We start from the raw sequence: 12,349 nt of genomic DNA, 5'->3' as shown, positions 1-12,349 counted from the left end.
CAATAATACAAAGACTGGAAAATATTGAACCTGGTTTTAATTTTGACTCCTCTTATTTATTGTTCCAGCGCTGCTGTTCTACATAACAGGAGCAGAGCTGAGAGCCAAAATAAAAGTATTAACCCCTTGGGTTTAGTTTGTTCATCAATTTAGGGATTTTCATATTGGGGTAATTTTTTCCAGTGATAATTCAGTGGCAATCTTAGTTTTGCAAATGATAATTATAATACAAGGGGTTGCAGGCACACATTGAAGCAGTGCTAACAGTGTATGTAATTTTAGAAAGGCTTTGTTTCTTTGCTGGCATTCTGTGACATGATATACTTTATTACAACGAGTTTTAGTTTTCTATTTAGTAACTTAAGCACTTGAGCAGGGTTTAATGTAGATTTTTTGAGACATAAAGGGCTAAAAAAAGTGCTGAAATTGATTTGGCCAAATTGGATTTGTAATATCTCAGACATTATATACTTTTGGTCCTTAAATCTTGATTGAAATACCTATAAATGTTGTGATTAGTTTTATAGAGTGTAATTTTATAGTTTAAATGCATTAGGGTAATTTTTGTGTGTGTGAAACCTTCTACGGCTTTCAAATATTCAAGCAATGCTATTATTATTACACCTTCTGCTATGGAAGTATTATTACACCTTCTGTTATGAGTTAAAGAGCTGATGTTTAAGGTTAAAACTTAGAGAAAAGAAGCTGTGACTATTACTTTTGAGATGAATATCGTATTTCCCACGGAGGAAGATGGAAAGGAAATAAATAAGGTTTTTAAACATCTTATATAGACTTTCTCTGAATAATTGTTGTTCTTTATGTGCCTTTTTTTTTTTTTAAATCATTCATAACTTCATGAGACAACTTATAAAACTACTCCATAAACAACTCATAAGATTTTTATAGTTATTTTTTCTTTCTCTCTCAGCCAAATTAATACTTGATTTTATAGGTTCTCATATAAAGTGCAAATTTTGATGTTCGAATATCTTTACTCTAACTTCATTTCACTATTTTGAGAAGTAGAAATTGCTCTAACCATATGATTAAGAAAGCATTCTCGATAGTATGTGAACAACTGTACAATGAGAGTTGTTGTCATAGGTGTGTATTCTTACCTCTTAGATTAATTTTGATAAATTGGTAATTTGCATGGTTTGATGTTTTTTTTGACGTATTAGGAGCATAGTTTGTATTTTGATCATGCTTTGACGGTTTGTATTTTGATCATTTTTTTTTTTTTTGATAACAAACTTCCTCTTTTATATATACTATCAATATTACTTACACATGAATAGGAGGCAAGCGGGCAACAAGCTGTGCCGCTAGACCTTTTTGGATGGCAAAACCAATCCGCGTAAACACAACATTCATAGACCTAGGAGACATAACATTGCTATGCATAACCCTTTGGACTCTATGTAGAAGGTCAACAGCCTCTGATGCTAGGAAGCCGAAAGTGTCAAAAGCAAATGGTATAAAAGCATGTTGATTGTCAGCACACGCTTTCTCATGTTTGGCCACTTTGCTTGACGCATCTTTTAGGGCTGCTTGTCCTACCGTAAAAACCCCGACCCCTAAACCCACAAGTGGGGAAACCCCAATCAAATCCACACATGCATGTTTTCCTCCAACCCATCCGTACACCATAACATCCGCAGGCCTAAGTGTCGATCTTCTATTTAGGCGCTCTGTATGTCTTCTTAGGTGGACTTTTTTCATCTCGTCCCATGTTGAGAAGAAAGGACTATAGTGAATTCATCTTTCTTGGACTATCTTTCTTTTGAAGAAACAAAATCATGTAAACATACATAAAGTATAATGATTTGTTGAACAATAAAGTATGCAAATTCGATGGTAATTTTTTTTTTGGTTACAAATTCGATGATATCAGTTTATTTCAGTTTTTGTCAAATAAAATAAATTATTCCATGTTAAAATTTAGTTTATTTGGGTTATAGACGATAAGCTCTCGCAACCACACAACTTCAAAAAAATTTAACCTTTTGTATAAAGGTAGTAGCCTCCAACAAATCTCGAAGGTGATTAACATCCGTGGAAAGGATCCAACAAAATATTCAATAATCAATACACTAAATCAATCTTATAAAAGTGTACCAAAAAAGTTAGAAATTTAAAATTCATATAAGTTGGGCCTATAATTTAATATTCACAGTTCATCATTCTTCTCAAAATAAGAATCTGAGTTTTTATAATTTATAATCTGAAAGTTTTCTAATTTATAAATCATCAGTAGAGCATTTTAACAAATTATTCATATGCACTTTGTATGATGTGAGCCTGCAGGGAATAAGTTTATTATAATGTGTTATCTAAGCACATCGGTGTGCAAGCAAACTATTGGAACTTCCAAACATTTTCTAGCATGTGGATTTATGATTAACGTGCTAAACTAACCATACATCATTGTGTGCTCAGAATCATAGTTATTCTAATCTGTTGCATAGGAGGACACCACAAAATCTCCAAAACTTCTTGCGTAGTAACTTCTGTTGTCCTTATCTTTTCTTTTTTTTGAAGGAGTTGTCCTTATCTTTTTTGTTTACACACTTTTTATTCTTTTGGCATAAGCACGATTGTTCACGGGTTAATTTAAAAAGGGACAATTTATGATAGATTATATTGATAATGAGTATTTGGAAGAATTTTTATACTATTATAAATCATTAATTAGTTTTATCTCTATATGGTTTGTATAATTTTTGTGTCTATGTTTTTAATCAATATTGGTCGATTTACATATACCAATTTAATTGCCTAAATATAAAAATGCTACATTAGACTCGTGCATCGCACGGGTCGGCGATCTAGTTTAAATAGCATACTGTCCCAATAGTGGCGCCAATATTCCCGCCTACGATTTCCACTAAAGATTGGATTAAAATAGCCTTAGTTGAGACGGAAATAAAAAATTCCGTCCCTACTTTGCGACTAAAACTTCAATCCGTCTCGATTTGGGGACGGAATTTTGATTCTGTCCCAAATAAAGAAAATAAATTAAAATAAAATATTTGTAATAGAAGAGCGTCGCAAATTCCGTCCCGATTTAATTAATTTGGGACGGAAAAAAAAAATCCGTCACGAAGTTCCGTCTCATTGGTGCTTGTTTTCCAAATCATTGTATCTCTCTATAAATAGAGTCCATGTGTAACCTAATTGCACATCACATGAGAATAATAGAATACTTATCTCTCTTCCTCTCCTTCTTTCATATTCTCTCTTGCGCTCATCCTTCTCTTCTCTTGTTCTTATTTTCTTAGTTTCATAACATGTCTGTTGTTTTTTCCTCTATCCTTTAAAAAGTGTAACATCTATACTACATATAAAGAAAATAGCATGTTTAGCTCTTTTGGGCAGGCTTTTTCTCGTTCCAAAATTACCCTCAATTTTTAATACAAATAGCATATATAACAAATAGATAAGAGTAATTTCAAATATTAGAATAAAAGTATAACAAACATGAAATGAGTATATATAAGTCTGTTTTTTTCTTTATCTTTTAAAAAGTGTAACAAACTAGATGAGTATATTTATACTTACTTTTTCATTATCCTAATTATACTCTTAAACAACTTTTTCTATAATAAAGATTGTTGTTGGTGGCAATATAAAAACAAGAATTTAAATTATATTTTTTTTAATATTGTTCGTGTCATTGAAATAGATGATCATGATTAATTTGGTTTGTTATAATTTGAAAGAAAAAAACATTTATATTTTTTATTTTAATCAAAATCAAAATTTCGCAAAAAAACACCGTTCATAATTTTCAAACGTTAGTGCAATAAAAATAGTAAAAAGACGAGCACGTGAGTGTCTGTCTTTTCGCTAGTACTAATCAATCAAATAAGGAAAATTATCATCAGTACTCTTAAATAAAATATTTTCAAATTAGCAATCAGAGAGTTAAATACCGTATTATCATATGCATTCTCTCAAAAGTAGTGAGTTAAATTTGTAGTGAAAGAATTTAATAGGCTGTTCATCACTGCTCTATTGTCAACTTTGTGCCTATCTATTATGGCTAATTGTTTAACTCTTTCGAATTTCCGAGAAGGGGTTTGGTGATATTGCAAAATTGTCTAATAGCAAAATCATACACTATTTAATTATACAGAAGAGAAATGCAAAATCATACACTATTTTGTCTAATAGCAACTTTGTTGTTCACCGCCTCTTTAGTGTATGATTTTGCTATTAGAAAAAAAATATAATTGCCCACTCTTCTTTCGAATCTCCTCTGCCCACTCGCACGCTCCATTCCTCTTTAATTATGACTATTATTTATTTTAAAGAAGTGTTATTATTTATTTATTTTTGACAAAAGTGTTACTCCCTCCGGTCCTTATTATAAGAAAAAGTTGACTTTTTAGGTTCATTATGTAAGTGATGTATCTAGTCTATATTTATAACAAGATACATTAATTATTTTATGAACCAAAAAAGTTAATTGTTTCTTATAATAAGGACCGGAGGGAGTATTATATTTATTATTAATTTTATTAATTATTATAATTAATTAGTTTCTCTCTTGACCGAGTGTCATGCACGTTTCGTATTTTTACTCCAATTTCATGTGGCTGTTACAATCTACTTGGTCAAATAAACCGTTGTTATTTACTTGTCATGTCAAAACACTGATTAGTAGGTTTTACGGTTTTTTTTTTTCTTTTTCAATAACTTGCAACTTAACTAGATTAATATGGGATATAAATACATGGGGTACACGAGAGAATAAGGCAGAAGCGTAGTATACAACCTATGTCCGATTTTCTTTTTGTATAATAAACTTAATTCTTAAAATTAACATTAAGTTTCCTTGAACATCCCAAAAGCTCTTCCTCGCTAAGACCTTGCTAATTCACATGCAGTGCTACCAAGATGATTGTTGTATTCTGGAGAGTGCTAGTCGTGACTTATCTTTGTGGTGGCAAAATACTCTTCCGGTGCATTTTGCACGCTTCAATCAAAATCGATAAGTTTATTTATTCCTTAATTTTATATTATTTCGATTTGTATTAATTTGATATAATACCTCTTGTTGTTTACCGCTTTATAATAATTCTATTTCTAATTTTTTTTTCCAACATCTTCGTCTCACTTTGCTCACATGGAACTTTCAATTTCTAAGTTTCCAGTGAATCTCCTTTTTCAGGTAGCATTTCTTTCGATCTTAGTTTTGTGTGGATCTTCTTTATATGAAACCTAGTTTTGTATATATATCATTTATGCAACTTTTGAATGGGATCCAAATATTTTAGTTTTTTTATTGTTCCTATGACATCATGGAATCGTCATAGACAACAAACCAATGATATCAATCTTGGAGCGGTTTCACGTCGGTGGTAACGGTGGTAACTTAGAATAACATCAACAATAAAAAATTATATTCACGAGAAAATTTCTCTTTAACAGGGAGTTATGAATCTAATTAACTTTAAATAAAAATTATATTCGCGAGAAAATTTCTCTTTAACAGGGAGTTATGAATCCAATTAACTTTAAATAATGATTAGATGATAGTTTGAGATTAAAGTTGGGATTTTTAATTAAAAGAAAAGAATAAAAATAAAAGAGTATTGGGATTATTGGTTCATCTAAATAACAAGTTCTTCACTAGCCAAGACCTTAACTTATAATTTCATGTTTTATACCTAATTTCTAAAGACCGGTTTCCCTTTAGCCCCTCACCTTTCCGACCAAGTCCAGTGAGAGTTTACCTCTAGCAACCAAACCTATTTCGCTGATTTGATCACTAGAAGAAGCTTATAAGGATTGAAACTACTCATGTCTCAAGAATTGCAAAGACTATTTCGCTGCCTTTGCAATTCTTGTCTAAATTCATTTGTTCCAATATCAAAACTCCGCTTTCGCATTATGAATTGATATTTGAGATGATGGATTAACAATTATCAAACCCTCCACTTTCGTTTCCACAGTTTGATAATGGTTAATTCATGTTAAAACGGTGAATTTAGATTAGAAATTAAGGTTACATGAAATTAGGGTTAAAGCTTGGTTCGATTAGGATTATGTCATTTAGACTTATTCAACAATCCCAAGACAAGAAGAGTCTACTCACTAACGTTCATTGTAGACATAGAGAAGAAGAAGAAGACAATAAAAGTAAATAACAATAAAATAAATGTGAACTTTTATTCCAAGAGAACAAAAGATGAATATTTGTGATGGCTAGCTACTCTATTTATAGTTTACATTCGACTTAAAATCTAAGCAACTAATCACTAGAATGTTCCACAAGAAACTAATAGGTAGCTTGTCTTTTAAGCAAAAGCAGCAAAAGGCAAATTGGGGACGTGTCAAGCTTCTATTGGTTGACTTCATATTTTTGTTTCAAATCTTCATATTTTGGTGAAGGATCTTCAAATTCTTTGCACAAGATATTTTTATATGAGATCTTCATATTTTTGGCATGAATCAACTCCAATTCTCCTTTCTTTTGCTCCAAGACTCAATCTATCAAATATTCAGTCCTGAAATATAATAATATGCAAATGAAGTAAAATAGCTCTAAAAGGAAATAATATTAAAATAAAATAAACTTAAATCTAATTAAAAAGGACTTAAATATTATATTAAAACTAACTAATTATTGACTCATTAACTAGTTTTCCTATGTGTTCTACACTTTTTTACAAAGATTTAAATGTTAATATTTTAACAGTTCTACTTTTTTACAAAGATTTAAATGTTTGGTCAAGGTTAAAACAAAAAAGTGATTTAATATTTTAACAAAAACATGATAAGTGCTCGAAAGTGATATAATTCTTATGTTAATATAGGCATTTTGGTGATTTGTTTTACAAGTTATCGATGGAAAAACTTTAATTATGTGCAAAAATGTCATTTTGTTTGAAACGACATCTCCATATTGCATACATATACACTTCTATCCCTAATCATAAGACTTTTTTGAAGATTTTGTTTGTCTCTACACATAAGACTTTCTGAAAATTTCTAGATACATTTATATCCTTTACTGATACTATCAATTTATCTTTGAAGATGAAAAAACAAAATAAACATATCTATAAATAAAGAGTAATTTGGTAATACACTTACACAAAAAAATACAAACATTTATTACACAATATATGTTATATAAAAATACAAACATTTATTACACAATATATGTTATATGTTTTTTATAAATAAGAACAGATAGACTAGAGAATATAAATTATAGTTCAAATTTATAAATTGTTTCACTTGTTTACTTGTTTTAAATTTATTCAAGTAATAATCATATAATCCTCTAAAATATCTGATAATATATAATTTAATAATAAGAAAGTGAATAAAGAAACTAAGAAAAAGCTGAGCCAGTTCCATTGATAAAAAAACAAAACTAGTAATAATAACTAGATAAAGTTTGGTGTACTTGGTGTAGATCCATAAGAAGGAAAAAGACCTAGGTGTGGGCAGAAATGAGGTGAAAGTGCTAAAACTCGGGAGGTTCATATAGCAATTATATATGATTTGTAAGTTCTTAAGACTGAAAATATGTTTGTTCTATCATATTATGTGGGGATAATGTACATTTATATGGGTATGAGTCTCCTGGTTAATCCCTAATTAATAAGGAAGATTAATCAATACAATCAATACAATAAATAGTGAAGTTAAAACTAAATAGTCACAACTTTTAAATATCTCAATCGAACAACTACATTCCAATGATATTTATGTGGCCTCTATCAGTGAAAGCAAGTCCTTTTCTAGGTGCTCTTTTGATGTAATTAAGAATTCAAACAACTACATACCAATGATTGACACAAGGAGAGTTAACGAACTGACTTACGACGCTAACTGAAAAAAATATGTTTGGTCTGGTCAAGGTGATATAATTCAATTTTCCCACTAGTCTTCGGTATCTTCCTGGATCTGAATAGGGCTCCCCCTAGTAAGGAAGAAGTTTTACATTAGGATCCATAGGAGTATCAACTTGTTTACAATCTATAAGACATGTTTCCTGCAAAATATCAAAGGCATACTTCCTCTGAGAAATAGCAATACCAGAGTTCGATTGAGCCACTTCAATCCTAAGAAAGTAACATAGAGGACCTAAGTCCTTAGTTTAAAAGTTTTGAAATATATGTTGTTTTAATGCCTTGATACCTTCATAATCATCAACATAAATCACAAGGTAGATATATTTATTTGATGATGAGCATTTAAGAAAAACAGAATGATCTGATTCCCAACGGGTCATCCCAAACAAAATGATCTTAAAAGTCGTGGTTGGGCCTAACACAACCCCACAAAACCACATTGTCATGTCATCTCATATCCGATGTCGGACTCTTTAACACACACCCTCACGCTTAGGACTGGACATCTGTAGCATGGACATAAATGGTGGGTGGCCCGATAACGGAAACCTGATAACAGGTAGCCCAACAGATCTTGGAGGAAGCTCTGATATCATCTTAAGACCGAAAATACGTTTGTTATAGCATATTATGTGGGGAGAATGTACATTTATATGTGTAGGCGTCTCATAGTTAATCCCTAATTGATAAGGAAGATTAATCAATACAATAAATAGTGAAGTTAAAACTAAATAGTCACAACTTTTCAATATCTCAACATAAGTGATTCTAAATAGTTATGGGTTCATGTGCAGCCCCTCATTTGAGAGTGGCTCCGCCTGTGACCATGGTCTATAATGTACCCTTTAATTAATTGATCAAATTATATATAGGTAGGATGAGCAAGATTTGTCTGATGACAAACCTAAATAAATCTAAACTATACTACCTTGGTACACTAATACAAGTAAAAGAAAGAGGAGAATCAATTTTTCTTTTTATTAAATAATTAAATAGTGTATATTTTTTATGTGTGTCGAAGTGATTAAGATTTATGATTGTGACCAATCAAAAATTATCGTGTATAGAATATTCTCTCTGGTAATTATTGAGAATCAATCAAAGAAAGACTACAATAAAATATTCTCATGCTTAAGAAAATATTCTTTTTTGTTTTTACAAAAGGAAAACGATATGTATTCATTCAAATTGATGGAATACATACAACAATATCATCAATATTGCTAAAAATGTAAAGAGTAATGATATTTGTACATCCATTTGACGAAAACTTTGGTGACAACCTTGCTTTTCTCCCTTCCTATTGGTCAAAAACAATGGAGAGAGAAAAAGGAAGAGAGAGGATAAAAATGTCATGTGAGTATGAGAGAGAAAGTTGTCCTAAAGTTGTTGCAAAATGGTTATACAAATATCATTTCTCAAATGTAAAAGGTAAATCTGAAAACAAACTCACAACACCCAAATTAATAACATAAAATGGTAGAATGCCTACAGATAATATTGTAAAATCTAAATCATCAGAATACCCATGCTTTAGGATTTGCAACATTGACGTCCGAATCATTGATTGAATCTGTGATTGTCTGAAGTTAAACTTTTAATATGAATCAAACGAACACCGCAACAAGATGCGAAATCACATAACGCCGCACTCAAACAACGAAATCACAAAAAAAAAAAAACACAAAAAAAATTTCATATGTGGAAATCATTTATTTAGATTGAAAAAAGAGGAAAAAAGATGCAGATGGATGATTGTCTGTCAGAAAAATGACCTAAAGCCATCCATCCTCGACGAGAAAAAGAGAAAAAAAAAAAACTTAGAGAAAAGGTTGAGTTTCTCTCAACACATCACATTAATTTTCCGACATAATTAAATTATATTTCAACCCTGAACACACTAATTAGACATAAGTAAATTTTGATCTCTTTATTCTTTTTATACAAAATCTCTATAAAATTTGGTCACTTACTAAAACGACAATTTCAATTACATATACAAAGTTCTTAACAAAAATTATATATACAAAATTGTTTATCTTACAAATTTAATTTAACTTTTAAGGGTCGTGAGGCATTGGTTAAGGAAACTAAAAAAAGTAGTTTTAAAATGAAAATAACATTTTTTATGTTTTTGAAGAGTTAGCAACATAAGTTTTAATACAATACTTACTACATTTGATTCTTTAGCCAGTGTCCTAGAGACACCGGTTAATATTACCTTTTTATTTGTCAACCTTGAATATACACTCCAAATTCCAAAAGATAAAGGATGCTCCCATAGTACACTTCTTGTCATTTCCATATCTTAGGGTGGGCTGGCTGACAAAATATTGATGGCTTGATATTTTTGTTTTGTTTTTTTTGAAGGAGATATTTTTGTTTTGTATTTTCCACTCAACGGTGGTTAACAAATTGTTCGGGTCCTACTATCACACAAATCAAAAGGGAGACAAGAACAATCAAATGGGAAAATTGTTGCTAATTATATTTTTTGGACACGTGTACGGTAGAGGTATCCAGGCCAAATAAAATGAGGCAGTGAAAGGGACCCAATTCTTTTTTCCCAAGTGACTCGTGCTTAGAAAATCATTTTTTTTAAGGTGAATAAATAAAGTGTTCAAAATAAAACTTTGACATCTGAGTTTATAATGTAATGTTTATATCAAGGTTTAAATGTGTAATTGGTCCCTGCATTTTCAACAGATTTTGGCATTGGTCCCTACACTTTTTTTTGTTTGGCATTGGTCCCTGCACTTTGTAAAAATATTGACATTGGTCCCTGTACTTTTTTTGGTTTGGCATTGGTCCCTGCACTTTGTAAAAATATTGGTATTGGTCCCTGCACTTTGGAAAAATATTGGTATTGGTCCCAATCATTTCATGCCACGTGGCACCAATACCAATATTTTTTCAAAGTGCAGGGACCAATACCAATATTTTTACAAAGTGCAGGGACCAATGCCAAACAAAAAAAAGTGCAGGGACCAATGCCAATATTTTTACAAAGTGCAGGGACCAATGCCAAACAAAAAAAAAAGTGCAGGGACCAATGCCAAAATCTGTTAAAAGTGCAGGGACCAATTACACATTTAAACCTTATATCAATTAAGTTAAGTTTGGGGGAACAATAGAAACTCATGATTATTAGCCCAAATTGTTTTTTCTTGAATAACATTATGTGCTTGTTTTTTTTCTTCTGCAATTGCCCACTCCCTCTTTGATTTATGATTATTAGTCCAAAGTGCACAAACACAAATTATTGTGGTATTTGGTACAATACAACTAGCTCACATCCAAACGAAATTTTGAGCAGAATTCTGAATACTTTGCATGTCTGAATACCATCATGGGTCCCGCTGAATCCACCAAAACAAAAGTCAGTTTTATTGGTGAGGCATTCTTCCATGGTCACATATACAAATGCATGGTGTTTGGGCACTCACACATAAAGTGTCATTTTTTGAAATACTAAATCATTTTATTAACAATTTCTTTTTCACTATTAAAAAAAATCTTGTAATGTGTATGTGTCCAAACACTATGCATTTGTGTTTGTGACTATAAAAGAATTTCTCTTTATTGGTTTAGAAAACACAAAAATCTTACGAAATTTTGAGCATAATTCTGAATACCTTGCATGTCCTTTAGCACAAGATGTGCCAGAGAAAACTTAAAATCCAAAGTTACACAACAACAGTCCAAGTTACATCAAGTAGTCGAGAAACGACAAACAACCAAAACTAAAATTATATAACAAAACACATTAACGAATTTAACTTTCAAGCAGGATAATCAAAATCAAATAAGATGTAATACGATTTTAACCACCAGAAACTTTGGAGTTTAACCTTTTCATGTAAAGAAGAAAGTTGTTCCGTCTGATTATGAAAAATCCCCCTATTACGATCCTTCCAAATAATAAAAGATCCTCTTAATGCGATTATTGTGAACTGATTCTTATTTTGTACACAAACCATTAACATTATCCGTATCTATGTCTTCGGTGCCTGTGTTAAAATCAGTGTTTTGTTAGGAATTTTAATTTCCTTCTGATTATGAAACATATACAACTGGGTCATTTGAATGGTTAGGGAAATGGCAATGGCAAGCTTGTGAAAACCATCACAAGCTATGAAGATAAGCCATCACATACCAAACTCAATCAACTTGAACGGTAATCATGTCTATGAAAGATAAGCCAGTCATAATCAACAAAAGTTGCAACAGGTCAAGTGGCTTGTCAAATTCAAGTTTCCTTGTTCAATGGCAACCGTAGAAATTTGCATTATTTTGCTGATTAACTATATATGTTTCTTTTTATGATACTTTTGATAATATTAAATCATACATGTAATGCTTGTGATGACCAAATTGGCGTGGTCCCATTAGTAGCTAGCAAGCTATTGTTGCATAAATATTTTAATTAAAAGGTCATGATAAATTATTAAGCATGAAGTTCTAGTTTTGAA

This window comes from Medicago sativa, chromosome 4 (genome assembly GCF_051527215.1).
Source record: "Medicago sativa cultivar Bolivia chromosome 4, Bolivia_mono, whole genome shotgun sequence".
Taxonomy (NCBI): domain Eukaryota; kingdom Viridiplantae; phylum Streptophyta; class Magnoliopsida; order Fabales; family Fabaceae; genus Medicago; species Medicago sativa.
This window is presented reverse-complemented; position numbering follows the sequence as displayed.